General features: G+C 31.1%; 1 protein-coding gene across 4 annotated transcripts in view; it reads left to right on the plus strand.

Moving 5' to 3' along the window:
* The first annotated feature begins 1,657 nt into the window (after nt 1-1,657).
* LOC131666872 (ecdysone-induced protein 74EF-like) overlaps nt 1,658-18,523 on the plus strand; it is a 118,957-nt gene continuing 102,091 nt past the window's right edge. The window contains exon 1 of one of the 4 annotated variants that reach the window (XM_058939884.1): nt 1,658-2,276. The gene's annotated coding sequence lies outside the window, so the exon portion shown is untranslated. Of the gene's footprint in view, nt 2,277-9,526; nt 10,508-18,523 lie in introns of those variants that run through there. The other 3 variants (XM_058939887.1, XM_058939885.1, XM_058939883.1) reach the window with 3 other exon arrangements.

Here is an 18,523-nt window from a genome sequence, read left to right on the forward strand (position 1 = left end):
TCTCCTGTATATAATTAATAAAAAGTTTTTCTATACATTTTTTATCAGAAATCTTGGGGCGAGATGATAAAGTCATGCTTTTATGGCATTTATCCGATGTGTGTGTAAATTAGTTACTATGACATATTTACTCGCGAGCATTTTAATAAATCTTTATCTTATATTCGGCGATATTGGAAAGTCAGTGAAAGATCTGTTTTTTTTTTGTTTCAAGAAGTTGGTGTTAACGTAAAGTAGGTGGTTCATATGGAGTTACTACGAGCGAAATTGCAGTAAGTTATTCTTAAGAAAGTCTTTCTTAATGTATAACAATAATAAACAAATTTAAAAATTGATAAATATATTAGAATTATTAGTAGAAAGAATAAATGTACATTATCAGGTTAGTAAAATATATATTTTAATAAATAAAAGTAAAATCATAATCAAGTGACAATATTTTACGCTAGTGAAATAGTACATTACGCACCAAGGGAAGGGAATTATTGGTAAGTTCATAGCTCGCCACTTTTCCTCCCGTATGCGTTTAGAAAAGTGAAAACTCCCACTCGTTCTAACAAAAAATAACTAGAATGTATTTAAAAAAAGTTATACATGACTATATTGAATATAAGTTAAGACATTCATGTAGTGGCAAGTTCGTCGTGATCATCTATTTTCACTTATAGTCATTTAAAACACTAGGTCGCCTACATTATGGTTCAAGGATTATACTGAAAATGTAAATTAATTAATGCTACTGATCTTCTGGCGCTAGTTCGAACTAGCGAAATCTCGTCAATGATATTTTATTTCTGTGTTGGTCATTACCAGTTTTACTGCTAGTAACAAAAAAGTAACAAAATTAAATTTGTTTTATTATGTATTTATCATATACAGATGTAAAATTTATGCCAAGATCATTGTTGGCGTTACGCGTTACTAAGAAAATTAATGATAATTCTCTGTTTCATTGATTTGTTGATTCGTTTTCTATTTTTCCAACGTCCTACAATATTTATCGCTAAATCCCTACGTTTATAAAAGTTAGTTATTTTCATATATATTGTAGCTTCATTTTTAGTTTTTTCCATACACTTTATTATAGAATGTAGTAATCGAATATGGAAAATGACCATAATAAAAATGGAATGATAGAGCAAGGAAGCGTCTATTAGATATTTTTAAAACAGAAGCAATCTTGAATATCAATAAAAACAACTATAAAATGTTAAGAGATATATGTAATATATTTATTTAACGATTCTATCACGAATATTAGGTAAAATAACGCATCTTCATGAAATCTTGGTTGTAATTTGTGTTTATATTCTTATTTATAGACTTATTTTATCTTGGAAATTAACGAATTTTTGCAATAGAAAATCGTCATACGCGTAAGAAATTTAAAAATGATGTTCAATATACAGGAATAACCAATTTAGAATGAGAGAGAGAGAGAGGGAGAGAGAAAGAGAGAGAGAGAGAGAGAGAGAGAGAGAGAGAGAGGAGGGAGATGTATCAAGTAGAGGGAGGAAGAAAAGTTGTAACGGTGACGGCATGGTGTGCGCGCGACTCACAGACTCAAAGTACTTGGCTGATCGTATACTCACAAGCCACGGCTCAAGCTCTGACTACCGAGCAGAGCGACCCCTGAGCTTCAGTCGGGTGAGCGTTCACAAGCACGCGACACGTGCAAATTGCTGCCAGAGTGTACTGGCTCAAGTCACATTGCTTAGAAAACCACGTGTTACTTTACTAAACCTGTTACTTGCCGTTTATTTAATTGTTGCTCTTAGACATTCCTTATCGAGCTTTCCCGCCCTCCTTGGTAACATCTACATCTCTCCTACTGTTTGAAACGCTTCATATTGCTAATCGTGCTAGAAATCTATTGTTTGCAAAAAAATGTGACAATTTGCATTATGAGTAGTGAATTGAACAAGTGTGCGTAACAAGATTTAATAGAGAATGACGGAATGAGCGTCAAGTAAAAGTAAGTCGACGAGTGATATATCAAATGGTTTTACTGAACACGTGCCGATTTAGACAAATGTACGCAAGTAATGAAAAAATTGCTCACGATATGGATTTGCGAAATGGCAAGAATTATGCGAATTCACGAGGACTACTCAGATATAGGCATAGCATATAATTTTGCTATTTCAGATGCTTAAACGGCACAACAATATAATCAACAGGCTAGGGCAGCCTTAATTAACGTGTCTATGCATAGCTTCGTTGACAATAACGACAGCATTGTAAGTGGAATGGCAGACACTGATCGACTATAATCAGTAAGTCTAAAACTGTGGATGCTTTTACAATAAGTGTTTTTTTTACGATCCGTACGTAATTTGAAATATTCTTTAACCAATTATCGCTACGCGCTGTTAATCTGTCCTATTAATAATTTTGTGATTATTATTTTAAGAATTATGCAAAATAATAAGCCAACCAATCGGCACAACAATTTTTTGCAGTTATTTTATTATTGAAAATAGTCAACAACGAATCTTGGGCAAGCAATGTCTTGATTAAAAAAGAAAAACGATTGAAGCATAAGTACAATTTCAGTAAGCTACCGAGAAATACAAATTGGCTTGTGAGCTGTAGCAAGTGAGAAATACTATGTTGTTTGTGCACGGCCCTGCGAGGTCTCTGACCGACCGTCCGCGCCTCTCAACTTGCCAAGCTTACAAGTACTTTGCTTTTTCTGGTATTATACGTTGAGCTTAGTCACTTTTATTTTCAAGTCAACTACGTCCATGTGCGCGGCTATTGCTTGAACATCGTACTTTTACGAGTCAAAATTTATTGCTAAATTAATTTGCTACCAAATGAATATGTCAATCTTGGTACTTCTTATGGGTTTTACGAGCAATGATAACTTGTAAAAGTCTGTTTGTATTTGAAATTTCGCGAATCATTTCCAAATAGATGACCATAAAGTTCGTGTTATATGAAAACTTGGAAAAGTTTCATGTTATACAAACGACACAAATGCTGTATACAAACCATTCGGGAAAATTATGGTAGGGCGCGAGTCAAAATACATATTTCTCGACTAAATAGCGTAGAAAAAAGTCTGCTTAATCATTCATTATTATACGAAAAGTTAAATCGCCAGTTGAACAAAAAAGTACTAATATATTCTACGAAAACATGAAAATCCATCGATAGGTCTTATGGACAAAAAGTAAGAAGAAGCACAAAAGATCTGAATGTAAATATAGTGGCGATCATCTGAGTTTGGTGGGGCGCTGTTGCGCCCTGCGTGAAGACTACCGCGTTGGTTGCTTGCTGCTCGCCTCTCCTCTGAGTCTTTGCCCGCTCTGGTGCATTGACCGCGGTTGACCACACGTCATCAAATGTGTGACGTCACGGCGACTACAGCAGAACGTAGTGTAGTAAGTTAGCCTACGTCACGCTTCGCCACCGCTGAAATTGTTCATCTTTCATTTTTCTTACTCGCTCCTGCAATTATTCTTGTCAAACATTTCCTTTTTGACAACACTACGATTCTATTCATCCAATATATATTGTCAGTCACATCATATGGCGAAATTGTGCAATTATTTTAAATATTTATGCTTAAGTAAGAACAATCAGAACAATAAGATTAAGAGCTTATTTAGATGTGAAAATTAATTGAAAAGAACATTCTCGAACACTGTCCGATCAAAGACAATTAATGTAAGAATTTGTTAAAACAACACAGACCAGTGTACACTATGTAGAAGTGCATACTGTGTAAGATCCTTTGCTTTCGAATTTACTGCGATTTCAATTTCGTATATTTCAGTTTGAATCGGTCATTTGTTAATTGTTTTAATTTAAATAAATTATTTTATTGTTAATTGTTCTGACATTCATGATTTTTATCATTGAAAATTCGATCCTTGCGTTATTGCAAGTGTCGCTTAACTATTTCAATTTTGAAAAAGACGCCAACTTCAACCGAAATACTCATCAACTAAAATCGAGCAATTTTTTGCTCACTGTTTGTTTCTTATGGGTACAGTCAGAATTGCTCGACTTTTTGCAATTTCTTTCGTCAACTTTTCTTATTCGATTTTGTGAGATCTTCCAGTAGGATACATACATTTGAAGCCATTCCAGACTTTGCACATATGAATTAATCTAACAAATAATTTGTAGACAAATTTCAGAAAATTTCCATTGTTCTTAAACTTACTCATTTTGAAGGAAGCCGCTGCGTCGTTTAGATTCGCGAGAAAGTAAGACCCTGCTGTAACTTTCTCTTGCAAGCAAACGAGCGCAGGTCACCGGGCATCAACCTTACCGCCTCCCTCTCTTCCATTTTGTTACTCTCGAATACCTTTCTTTTCTCTCTCCTTTTCTTTTTTTGCAATCAGTCAATTGGTCCAACTGGCTGATTACAATTCATTACTTGGCCGGCGTAAAATAAACGATTCATCATTATATCGAATATTTTAGATCGAACATTTTCGTTGGATGTAATTATAAGAGGCTTTTTATATAAGAAGATATTAGACGTCGAACAACGGACATCGATGATGTACCGAAATTTTCAAGTTAAAAAATAAATTGTTTGTTTTACATCTGAGTGTGTCCGTAATTGTGCAGGATGCGAGCAATGATAAAAAAATATAAATCTACTATATTAACATACTCTTTTCACCATGGTAAACGTCTAATGGTCAATGACCAACGTTCGAAGTCTTTTTACGTAGAAAGTCCCTAACATTTGTAGCACTATTTTTTTGATTATTCATGTTGGCGTAACGACATGACACGATATAAAATAACCTTTGCCGTTTATGTGACAAGCTAGCCTTTACTACTCTTGTAATTCTGTTGATTGTAATGATGATACTGTGGTATTCAGTTATATGAGATACTTGAGTTGTTATTTTATAATCTGTTATCTTTTTAGGTTTATAGTAGTGGCAATATATGAAGATACATTCGTTATGTACATAATATTATACACCGATTTGTATGTATTATCTTTGCATAGACTATTTGCAACATCTAGCTATTTATCTAAATACTAATTTTGCAATCAAAACAATTTTTAAATAGAATTATTAATTGACATTTTATTTTTTGCTTATCTTAAATAACTTGTTATTTAAAATCACTGAACTGTTATTTCAATTTTTTAAATTTTGTTTAAATTGTTTATGTATACCGTACCCTCATACATTTTACAGAAAACTCACCTGTATCATGCAATTTGACTGCAGATAACTGGAGACTAAAAATTAATTTTTCATCTGCACGCTACAAACTAGCTCTACAAATTACAATTTAGATTTTGACTACCAAGTCTTAAATTTGGATTTTATAAAACAACGGTAGGCCAACTTGCATTAGTAACAATGAGTCCAACACAAAATTTCTGCTTCGTAACTTAAATCATAATAGTTTTTATTATTTGAAACAATACAATCTCCAGTTATACGATGCCTACTCGTATGTTAATTTTATCTTTTTTAAAGGCCCAGGTAAAATATCTTTTTATCTTTAACATACTTAGGGTCTTGGTCATGGACTAATTTCTGGCAGAAAGTCACCTTTCCTTATATATACTTGTCTTATTCAAGTACGCATTTATGTATGTGAAAAATTAGTGTGGGAAGAGGATGGGAAACAGATGAATTGAAGACATATTAATGAAAAAAATTACTGTCCAATTACCACGTCGTCTGCACGAATACGCAGCTTTTTACATAAGAGTGGATATCGTACTGTAGCTTATATGTACGAGATACTTACAACTCAGGTGTGTGTGTGTGTGTGTGTGTGTGGGTGTGTGTGTGTTACTAAGACACATCACACATAAGGAATAATGATAATACAATGTTTAGCAAGTAAAGGAGCTTAATACGTTAACTGCAGAATACGAGGTATATGAAATCTAAAAACAGTTTATAGGGGTACTGTATTTTATATATCTAGGTTGCTAAGGTATGTAAACTGCGCGCTGTACTTTCCGCAGTCGGAATTTACAATACGCATTTTATGCGTCGTACAAAAATCACATGAAGAACTAGAAGAAACATAGCAAGCTTCTAGCATATGTAAGAGTTATGTATCTATATTTTATTGTTTTGTATTTACTTTGTATGTAATTCCCATTTTTGGAAATAATCTCATTTTTTTACAATTCGAGAGTCAAAGATAAGCCTCTCAAAACTATGAAAAGATTATGGTCAAAAAAGTCATACGCAATCACAACGTAATAATACCGTAGTCATATAGCCAGTTATCTTTTATAATTTTATTTTCTAAATTAACTACGTCAACGGAATTCTGAATATTGATATTCATTTTATTTCATACGATTTTTAATCTTAATATAGGACTGTAGAAATAAAGTCATGAATCCATTATATTATAAAAATCTGACAGAAAAACAATAAATTATTAACAATAAAGTTGCAAATGTAATTTTAAAGTATATAATTATATGTATATTGTTTTTTTGTTGTTTTTCTGTTAATAAAGCCTGAAGAGGTCAGCAAATGTGCTCACAAAACGTTGCTGAATATAATTAAAATTAAGTGAATTTCCATCTCTCACCATTTCTCTTCTTTCCATTGTTACAAAATTTATCATTCAAGAAAACTGTTTTCTCTTTTTTATATTTTGAAATAAGATTTGTATTGAATTGCCACATCGCTGTAATTCCTATTTGTAAATTAATAATGGAATTAATTTTAAAATTGCCATAAGTTAAAGAAATATATTCTGAATTCTTATACTGATAGAATTGATATTATAAAACGTTCCTCAGTAAAAATTACTACAAAACTTATGATATACTCTGACTATAACAAATATCGCTATCTAGTATATTTCAAATGTGGAAAGTTTTACTGTGTGTAATATAGTAAAATTTACTAGAACCATAGTAGGTATAAATAGAATACAGAAAATTAGCTCGGTAAAGTTTAACATATATATAGCAAGTACTACCGATTTGGGAAAATAAATGAAAAAATATATTTATTCTGCCAATTGCGAGAATTGAACTACCATCTATTCACAGTTTCTGAAACTCATGGTCTGCTCAGTTTCTTGTGTATACATACTACGCAGTTTTAGTTTAGTTTATTTAGTTTAGTATTTAATGTCGGTGGCTCTCTTACTGACAGACCGATATGCCAATATATAAGCGTGATTTTGTCATGTACATAGATGTATATGGGGTCGGAGCTCTTCTGGACAAAATTTGGACTACTTTTTACATAGCCATTTTGGTCGCTTGTACGGAAGGAGTGACAGAAATCCTATAGTACCCGGAGTACCAATTCAGATACTGGACCTACAGTTTTATGTGGAATCCGAACCACTAGAGCCATGATTAATTTTGGCACATACACTTAAATAAAAGAAAGTTATTAAAACCTGCTGAGAATCGAATCCCGGACGTTCACATAGAAGAAATATGCAATTGTTATTGCACACGTGCTAGAAACCTCAACCTAACCCTAGTAATTTTTTATATGTTCATTGTAAAAATTGTTCAACTCATAATTTTTTCTATAGATTGTAACATATATAATAATTAATAATTATTATAACGATATATTTTATTATAGTACCTAATAATTTTGTTATTTATTGTAATAAATTTTTCAATACCATTGTATCAAAATTATTATGTCCATAGTAGGCATTAATATAAGTTTAATAAATTTAAAAATGACTCTAGTACATCCTACAGTCACTATGTTTTGTAGTAAATTTTACATAATTATAGAACATTTTATTATAACAATTATCTTAATGTATACAAAAATTTTTTCATTTCATTAAAAAATGATGCATTATTTTGAAACTACGATTTGACATAATGTAAAAAAAGTAACTAATTATTTGAATAAAACAGTATATATGAAAAATGTTTAAAGCGAATCGATATGGAAATATAGAATACTAAAGTTACGTTTTGGTCCCGATAAATTAGCATTTGTCGATGATTCTTAAGATCAACTTTTTATCTTTCTATTTTGCAGTAGTTATAAGACGACGTAACTTTTATAAAAATATATTTGATTTTCTGTTAGTGAAATTTTAATATTATAAAGATGTAATTCTATCTCATTATAATTAATTGGTAGAATCGACATAAATATCGAATGAATCGAACAAAAGAGGACTCGCATAGCAGTCGAGAAATGTTAACACATACTGCGTAGTGTGAAGATTCGGAATTATGGATTATTGAAAGAATTAAGTTATTAATACATTGAACATTTTTTCGTAAAATAGTCTTTATGTTTATAATTTTGCTTAGCTTATGAACATTTTTGAATAATTGTAACTCCACAACCAATATATTATTTATCTGTTGTTCTTGAGTGAGTGTGATTGACATTAATATTAAATTAAAGTTTAATATTAATGTCAATTAATGTTAATATTACAGTTAGTTAATATTAACAAAATTGATATATTTAACTAGGATCAGTTACAAAACGATGATCAATAAATTGTGCTACCTAAGCCATTATAATCAAAAATATGTTATATACACGTCTACTCGTAAGAAATTAAGAACTAGAAAAAGAGACTAAAGGAAGAACCTAACAGTTACTGAGATGTGGCAAAAGGGAGGTAGGAAGGGTTGAGGACAAGTGAAAGTAATAGATTGACATAGCGTTAAGGTACAAGGTTGAAATGCGTTATGAGTGGAAGTGTCCTAGTTGTGTGTCTCAGGGTTTCCTTCGGCGCGATGTCATACAGCGCGTGACCTTGACAGACAAGTTGGCCATCGTAGCGTCATCTCTACATCACTGGGTGAAGGGCAACTTTCAGGGTTAAAGATTCAATCAGCGGATTTGGCATTGATTGACGGTGAGGACACAACCAATGCAATAGCCGTTTCTCATTTGATACTCCAGTGATCTTGGTCTTCAATCATCAAAGAACAAGTCCTCGACACTTGTGTCTACGTTCTATCAAGTTATAGCAAATGTGAGGTCGCTGGCGATAGTTGATAGAGTTTTTAGCTCTAACTACCCGTCATAGATAATTAAGTTGAGAGTCGATAGAATCGAAAACGCGTCGTACGAGTCAAACCAATATTATTTTGGTTCAAGCATATAAATTGATTGAAAAAGACAAACGAACGTAACAATAACCCCAGTAAACGAGAATTTCACCTTCGTGCACAAAATCATTGTTGGCTGAGTCGCGCAGGAGCGTGTGCGTGGGGTTTCTCGTGCGCGAAGTTTTGCTGTTGCCTTTGCAGAGAGAGAGAGAGAGAGAGAGAGAGAGAGAGAGAGAGAGAGAGAGAGAGAGAGAGAGAGAGAGAGAGAGAGAGAGAGAGAGAAAGAGAGAGCTGCTCAGCGCGTGTCGTTCTGGCTGGTGGCCGTGGCTATGGCCTTAGAACGATTGCCCCTCACCGCTCCCCTCCAACTGTTCGTTCGACCCCCGCCTCCCCCACTGACGGTCGACGGTATGTGCACGCGCGCGGTCCGAAGTCTAACCGCTAGCTCGAGATCGAGAAAGACCGCGTCGGACTATCGGTTGAGCCAAGTGTGAGCAAGCGAGAGAGGGATCGCGAATAACGACGCGATGCTTACGCCGTACATCGTGTGCTTGGCGCATGCAGCTCTAACTTACAGACTAAAGTAGAGAGAGGGACAAAGCCCGAGTTGATCGAGTAAGAGGGAGAATGAGCTATGAACCTCTGTTTAGCCGAGCTGCTCATAGCTCCTACAATTGCAAGGCGCGACTGGTTGCCTCTATTAACGCACGTTTTCTCTTACATTTTGTTGACGCTTCGTTGTTTTTTAAATTTTTTATACCGAAAACACTACAATATCGCTGTCCCTCTCCTTCTCAACTGACTTTTTCATTGTCACATCCATTTCATATTAGTCTTGCACCCGCAATGTTCTCGAAGTATATATTCGCGCAAGCATGTAGCGCCAAAGAGGCGCGTGGGGGCGGCTGAGCAGACGACGTCAAAGACGAAGAGTACGAGAACACAAGAAGTGACGCAAGTGCAACGCGTTGTTCAGTGCCGTGTTGCAACGTGAATTGTGTTTACACGTGCGACTTGGGTACTCCAGTTTGGGAAATTGTGTTTGTGTTTAAAAACAATTGGTTTATCTCGACAACCATTTGCTTTAGTAATTGTCTCACTTGGCAGTCTTCACTCCACTCACAACAAGAGCCATTCGTATTATGAACTTGTGCGCGACAGTCCACCGACTTTGCAACTTTTGGTGTCTTTTGTTTCAAAACATTAGTTACTACCAGTAGTATAAGCAGCACTAGTTAAATAAGCAAAATACATGAACGAGCAAGTGCAGCAACGACTGACAAGCACTGACAATTTGAATAATCTGTTGTCATTTTTACTAATATTAATATTTATTGTTTTTTAACCTTGTGTTTCCCATTACTCGACCAAATACTGAAGTTTATTAGGCGCCTAGATTTTCAAATTGAGCTTTCTTTTACGAACACGACGGATACAAGATAAATTAGTTATATCCAAATACCAACGCCATAACTGCAGGTGAGCATAATAAAATATAGCGCGCGTGTGTGTGTATGTGTAACAAAGATTGTTAAGTTATGAATGCAGATGCTTTGAAAAAACATCCAATATATAGACTTAATTTTAAAAATTATAACAATAACAACAATATACAAGTACACACACACACACACGCGCGCGCGCGCGCGTATGTATATACTTCTATATTGTTATTGTTATAATTTTTAAAATTAAGTCTATATATTGGATGTTTTTTCAAAGCATCTGCATTCATAATTTAACAATCTTTGTTTTGCAATAAAAAATACCTCGGAGAATAATAAATAATTTCAGAAGATTTGAGTGTTTTGCAATCGCGGTCTCGCGCGACCTTGTCCTTGAGAGCGTCAAGAGCGTGCCGACAGCTAACACTTTACCGGACGTTTGGTTATACACAAGTATTCAAGTATCATATATGTTCGAAAGCGTCATTCGATGTTCTCCACGCGCCTGCTTTGTAATTTTAACAAACAGGATGAAATGAATTTTGCGATTGTACCATTTTTAATCTTCATTTGCTTTAGTGAAATTTTGTTTTTCACAAGTCAAGTTTCAAAACTAATTTTCGTAGAGTAAATGTAGCTAAACCTTCATTTGATTCAATTTCTTTATTATTCAATCGCTTAAAATTGTAAATCTTTCAAACAATCCTTTCTTTTTATATCGTTACTATAACATGACCTTAACAATGTTCATGCAACTGATACTAATATTTTGACAATCTCGAATAAAATTGATTAAATAAAGTTCTTAAAACGTACTTATTCAAAAAAAATACTTCATACTGTGTATCTCATGAAAGTATGTACATAGTTTTTTCTAAATTGTATAAATCTACTTACGTAAAACTTCGACACTTTTTATTAAAACTATATAGTTTTCATTCTCGCCTATTTGCAATTTTCTGAACCGTGCAAAATGATGACCTCGTTGTTGTAACAAATAAAAATATTATAGGTATAGATTATTTAGAATTTGAATACCTCAGCTACTAAATAAATTAGATTTTGAAATTACATTTTTAAACTATAACTAGCCTGTGATGCGGCCTTGTAAAAGTGTAAATAATAAAGTATAGAATTATAATTCAATATAAAAGTATATTCCAAAGTATTTTACTTCTCTGGAGAGAAACCATTGATTGTCGTAAATTAGTTCTATTAGGAAACAAAAATTTTTAAAAGATCAAGACTTTTAACTGTTGATAACAAGATATAATGTGTCTTGTAGCGCTCTTTGCACTATTTAGACCAAATATGTGCTTAAAAATCGTATTATAAACTTTACAAATGAACTAAAAAGTGACTCTTCTTGCCCTTGGTTCACAGTACACTATTGCACACGCTTGCGTACGCTCAGGCCAACCTTTTAAGTGTCACGTAGAAAAATATGATTCGATATATGTGCGAGAGGTCAATTTATTCTCGTATCTATTTTTTGCAAGGTTAGTCACTTTCTCGTATTACATTTGTTAATTTTTGTCGATAAACCTTAATAAAACTTTCATATAAAAATAATAAACAAAAAAATAAAATAATAAAATTTTTTTTAGATTACAATTAAATCGTACTTTTCTATACAAAAAATAGAAAGATTTCTCCATGTACAACAATTCATTGAGTAATCTATGCGTATAAAAATGTTGAATAAAAATGTTTGAGTTTCTGTACAAGCAGTTGATAATGCAAGTTTTGAATAATGAATTACTTAAAATGTCTTTATAGATAAAAAACATTTATCTTGGCTTTATATCATAGTAAATGAAGATAAAAACGATCGAAGTCAATGAGCAGTAAATATGCGTGATATGTACTAAAAGATATATATGACATTGAGTGAAATAAAAAAAATTTTCAATAGATACTTAAAAATTCTCATTATCGAAAAATTAAGAAAACATATATGATTCTCTCGAAAATTAGAACGCAAATGGTTATCATGGAGTGATTCATTTTTTGTTTACTATAAGATACAATATTATAAAACCCACATATTTAAAAAAATGAAAAGTCATAGCTTATTGAATTTATTAAATTATTCTAGTTTTTAATGAATTGATTAAAAAATAGCACATTGTCTAACAAGGGCGTAATAAATGTTTTTACATATGGCGTTTAAAGTGTTAGCGCGTGTTGAATTTCCGAGTGTCATGATAAGTATACTACATTTCACCACTGTAAACTAAGGGGAACCTCAATCGTCTTCGGCCCGAACTGTATGATACTGATTTTCCAAACTATCTTTTCGCACGAATGACGAAAATATAGTTTTCGTTAAGAGAGCGACCAAATAATGACGAAGATGTGATTTGAAGGCTACGGTGATGAAAAGTAGTATATTGACGACGGGAGGGGAAATGGCAACCCCTTTACATCTATACATTAGCGACCGAAGTGAAACTGATACTTTCCCTCCCTAGATTAATAATAAAATATTACTAATATTAAATAAACCTTCTCTATTTATACATAGATAAACAATTTCGTGAAAATTGCCCTAATTTGAAAAATATTTATAGAATACGCTTTTGATTTTCCGGCTTTTTGATTGCAGAAGGTGTGGTTCATCAGAAAATACTTAATGTTAGCTATACATATTCATTAATTTGGAATTTTATATGTGTACTGTAATAGATTATAAACCTATCTAGGAATCAAAATATCGTTCAGTAAATAATTGAAATAGTTTGATAGGTATTTTAATTTGTAGAATTCGAATCCGAATTCAGATTAACACCATAAAAAAAATTAAATTAAAAAAAAAAAAACAAGAATAATGTTTTTTAATAATTTTAGCAATTATATTGGAAAATAAAAGGATATGATAAGCATGCCACGTGATTAGCCCTAGTTCCTTTAATTGCTATGTATTCTATAGATTGATTAATCCTATTTGCAAGAGCGTGCGCGCAATTTGAAATTTCTATAAAACTTTCTCGAGTTAAGGCATATCATTCGTAGAATTATTCACCTAATTTAAATAATTTAAATAATTTGAACGGTATTGATTCGAGAGGATATTCTGATATTCGTATGAATATATTTATTTATTTAATAATCAAAAGCAATCTCTCACGTACATATATTGCCTTGCTTGAGGTACAATAACGAAAGACCTTGCAAAATTTGAAGGTTATGCGTGAGTCAAGCTTATGATTGTAAGCATTCTTTGAAAACATGGAATTATGTTGCCATTGAGGAAGGTAAACAAGCCTCTGACAGTTTGAAAGAGAAAGAAAAAAAGCAAACGTTAATACTCTCACTCTCATTATACAGAAATATAACACACCTATCATTGTTTCAGTATTCAAAATTTCATAATTTAATACTAAATTTATATATACAACATTGATATTAAAACTAGAAAAATCATAATTTTTATTGAATATATTAAAGAAAATATTCATGGTAATCTTAAAAACACAACAATATATTGAAAGTAAAAAAAGAAATAAGAACATGTATTATACTAGAAAGCGCTGTAATAGCTACCTGAAAAAATGTGTATTCACATTTAAATCATATGCGATACACAAATGTTTATTGAACTTATCTAAAAATTTTAGCTGTTCACATACCATTTATATTCTTGGAAAAATGTTTAAATGATACAGTTTGTTTGAAATGTGCAAGACCTCTTCAACTAGAGAGTGTAATAAAAACAATCAATTAAATGTATAAAATAAAAAGCTATAACTACAACAAATAAATAGTGACAACTTATAAATAGATCATATAGCTATCGACATGATGAAATGTAAAAATATGAAATGTCAAATCAGTAGAAAACGTCTGCATATTGATTTCATTTTAAATAAAATGTAACTAGAATATTTATTAACATTTTTATGCTATTTATTACCATTTTAACTATCAGTGTATTCATTATCAATAATCAGTTTAACGGTTGAAAATATAAGTAATTTAAATGTTTAAAAAAAACTAACAATAAGTCAAGAATTAATAAACGCAGATAAAAATTACAATCGTAAGAGTGCATTAACCCCATGCGATTGTCGAGAAGTGTATTAAGTTCAGAGTGAGAAAACTCAAGAGTAAACTTTCTCCGAGGTTCTAGCGAAAGTGAGAGGGATAATGTGCAAATTCAATTGCTCCCTTCCTTCTTCAATGACTGAGTTGGTAATGCCTCACTGCTTTCACCGCGCAATACGTATATACTAATGGTGTTGAGAAAAACTCGAAGTTCATCGGCACAGATAAGTGTTTCATGTCACGAGATATTTTTATATTATTTCAATAGATTTAATTGAAAAATAAATTCAAGTTTGCGAAATTGTAAGGTTTCGTATCTACACCTTCAGCTAGAATATTTTGCTATTCATTTTACTATAGAAAAAAATGAATTCTAATAGAAAATACAACTTGCATGAATGACTACGTTTCCATTTCGGTAATTTACATGATTTAACTTATTAAATGATTTTTATGTGAATTTAGTTTAGATGATGGATTATAGAGCACAAAATTCTAATTTCGAGGAATATGACAAAGAACTGTGAATAAGACTTTTGAAGGAACTTATTCTCTCTAGTGATGTATAGCACACTCCGCACGTTTGTCTTCATCGTCTTTTTTACAAATTCATTTTAATGCACGAATATAGATCAAAACATTTATTGGCGAAATTAAAAATTTGAAAATTTAATATGAATCAAATCTCATTACTTAATATATATGATATAACCGACCATATTATCTATTGGTAAATCAATATGCAGTTATGTTGATACTTATGATTAAAAAATATTATTAATGGAGTTTCACGTTTTTATCATCCGAAGTTTTATCTTGAAAAATCATTAAAAAGTTTAAAAAATACGATAAATAGTATAATATAAGTTCTAAAAATATTATAGTTTTCTATAACCATATACTTCACAATGTAAATAATATACTTATACACTTCGGTAAACGTGCACGGATGTAATTAATGAATATTCAACAACAAAAATTTCTAACACTTTAAGTAACTGAATTACTGTAATCGTAATAATCTATAGATATTTATATATATCCTTTATTATCTGTTTTGTTTATTCGAAGCTAAACTTTTGCATAGAACAAAATTCAATTAATTTTTCTATCACAAGGTAGCATTCGATTTTTATTTTGAAGTTCTTTTTTTTAACATCCCTCTATTTATGCTCCAGTGCTAATCAGCGACGGAAGCTTGCAATATGTTTGAGAACAAAGCACATGAAACTTTTTTCAGTGGTGCTTGTATCAATCAGCAGGAACTGAGAATCGAAACCCGGGCCTACAGGGTGTGAATCCGTCGCAGTACCGACCGAGCCATTGCAGGCCTCATGATTTTGAGGTTAATATGATTAAATCGACCAATTCATATTAAATTCATGCAAACTGTATCGATACATTTTTGAACGTTCAATCAGCTACGATACACATACACACACACAAACGCACATAAAACCACCTAACAGTTGATCATGTAACTATCTTTCAGACGATCAAATCACACAAACTGACTTTTCTTTGATACGTTCTTTTTTTATAAGAGAGAATAATAAAATAATCATTTATTTAATAATCATTATATAGGTGATTCTTAGCAATTACGATGGGCTCAGAGAAATCAGAGACATCAGACTGATTTTTTTAGATTTTGCACACTTGTTGTATTGAAGTAAAACTTTTCCGAAATTTTCATTTAGAAATGATAGTTATATCAAAACTTATTAGCTAATAAGGAAAAAGATAAAAAATTTCCAAAAGGCTATATTTCAAAAACTATTAAAGATATCGAAGTCGAGCTTATTTCAAAATACGTGTCACATCTTAATTTTTCAATTCTTTAAATAATTATAACTACAAATAGTATTTTTTTTTTAAAGTTATCAATTTTTATTTTAAACATTTGCGAATAACTCAAAAAGTAGTTTTTTTTGTAATTCTTGTTTTAATGGATTTCTGAGGGTTTTTTCAGAAATTATATATAAAAATAACATGCTAGACATACTGAAAGGCATGGAAAAAAATCAACAACAAAAAATGAATTTTTTTCAACTAGGAAAGAAACTGTTACATATGGCAAAAAATCAAACGATTCTAGATGAATGATTTTACTGCTGGAAAAACTAAAATAAAAAATTGTCAAACTGTAATAAAGCATAATGAAAATTTAAAGTTTCAATGGATAGAGTACATAAATACAACTATACTTCAAATAATTTTCAAATAATCCATGATTCAAGATAACTTGCATAAATATAATATTTTAGATTTTTTCAAAAAGGATCAACTTTCAGGCAAAATCACAAGGAATAAAAAGTAGCTAGAAGTCATCAGAGAATGTGCAAGAATTTTTCCAGAACTTTATGTAAATTTTTTAAGTATTGCAAAAAGTTTACATAAAAATTTTTTAAAAATATTACTTACAAAATTTGAAAAAATTCTAGTGTACTCCTCGATGAATTTTATTGTAAGTACTTTTTATTCTAAGCATTTTTTTGAAATAGCTCTTAATTTTTTAAGCTGCAGTGTCCTGAAGTTTTTTAAAAAATTATTCTCTTCGGACGACATTTTGAAAATTGTCCTATTGAACTTTTCATTCTGAACCCCACCTATCTTTAAGTTTAGAACTTGATAATACTTTTCTATTCATAAATAAATGTGTATATTACCGATTTCATAAACAGATTTTAGATTATAAATATTTTTTAGTCGAAAAAATTGTATTTTTTTGCAAAAATTGTTTATAACGTTTTAAATATTAACTTTGCAATCATTTTGATATCATATTCTGAAAGAGCGTTAAATTTCACGTCGAATATCATGTTTCTCAATTCTTTTAAATACAAATATTATAAGAAAACAATCTAATAAAAAATCATTGAAAATTTAGGATATTAGATCCTTAATGGGTTAAATTTCGATGGCGTTAGAATAATTTAAGTTTGCTGAATATCTTTGATATTCATTAGTATCAACAATTTAAATAATTATTATTGATAATGTTTATGTATTTATCTATGGAATATTTTTTAGCCATTTTTTAATTATTTAGTATCTAATTATCTATTCATATTAACTTTATATAAATGGATTTAAATTATTTCAGAAATCAATCTCTTACTCAAGTAACTCTCATTATCTGTTACTTTAATGTTTCTAAATTCAAAAGAATGATTCGTGTTTATGCAATGCAAGGCTAGCACTGATTTTTTATCCAGTTTTTACAATCTTTTTCGCGCTCACTTATTCTAATATTTAGTATTCTTCCTGTTTAACCGAAATACACCGCATCGTAATCAATTGTCAAAGGTGTGAGGTGGTGTATTTCGGTCAAAAAAGAAGAATGCTAAGTATTAAAGTAAGTGGGCACGAAATAGATTGTAAAAACTAGATAAAAAAATCAGCGTTAGCCTTGTAATGCATAAACACATCATTCTTTTGAATCTAGAAACACTAGAGTAATAGATAATTAGGGTAATTTGAGTAAGAGATTTGTGAAATGATTTTAATTTCTGAAATGTCTTAAATCTATTTACATAAAGCTAATATCAATAGACAATTAGATACTAAATAATCAAAAAATTGTTAAAAAAATATTTCATACATAAATTATCACATTACCAAGTTATTATTTAAATTTTTGACATGAATGAATATCACAACTATTGAGAAATTACTTAAATTATTTTGATGCCGTCTAAATTTAACGCATGGTATACGATTGATACTCTACTAGTTCTAATGTTTGTATATTAAGATATTGCCGTTTTACCAGTTGTAGAACAAACAACTCTTCTAATGTATTGTTTTCTGTTGCGTATTATTGTATTCCTTGTATATCGTATAGATCGACATTGATCGACGATTGGATCTGAAGTGGGTCGAGAACACTTTCGACAAATCCAAAATGACCGAAATATCGCTTTAATAGATTAATTAAATAAAGCATATAAGTTGATGGAAAGTCATTCATTTCATTTCCGTTTTCAAATATTAAAATATT

Source organism: Phymastichus coffea, unplaced genomic scaffold, assembly GCF_024137745.1.
Source record: "Phymastichus coffea isolate CEN01 unplaced genomic scaffold, Cenicafe_Pcof_1.1 PCOF00061, whole genome shotgun sequence".
Taxonomy (NCBI): Eukaryota; Metazoa; Arthropoda; class Insecta; order Hymenoptera; family Eulophidae; genus Phymastichus; species Phymastichus coffea.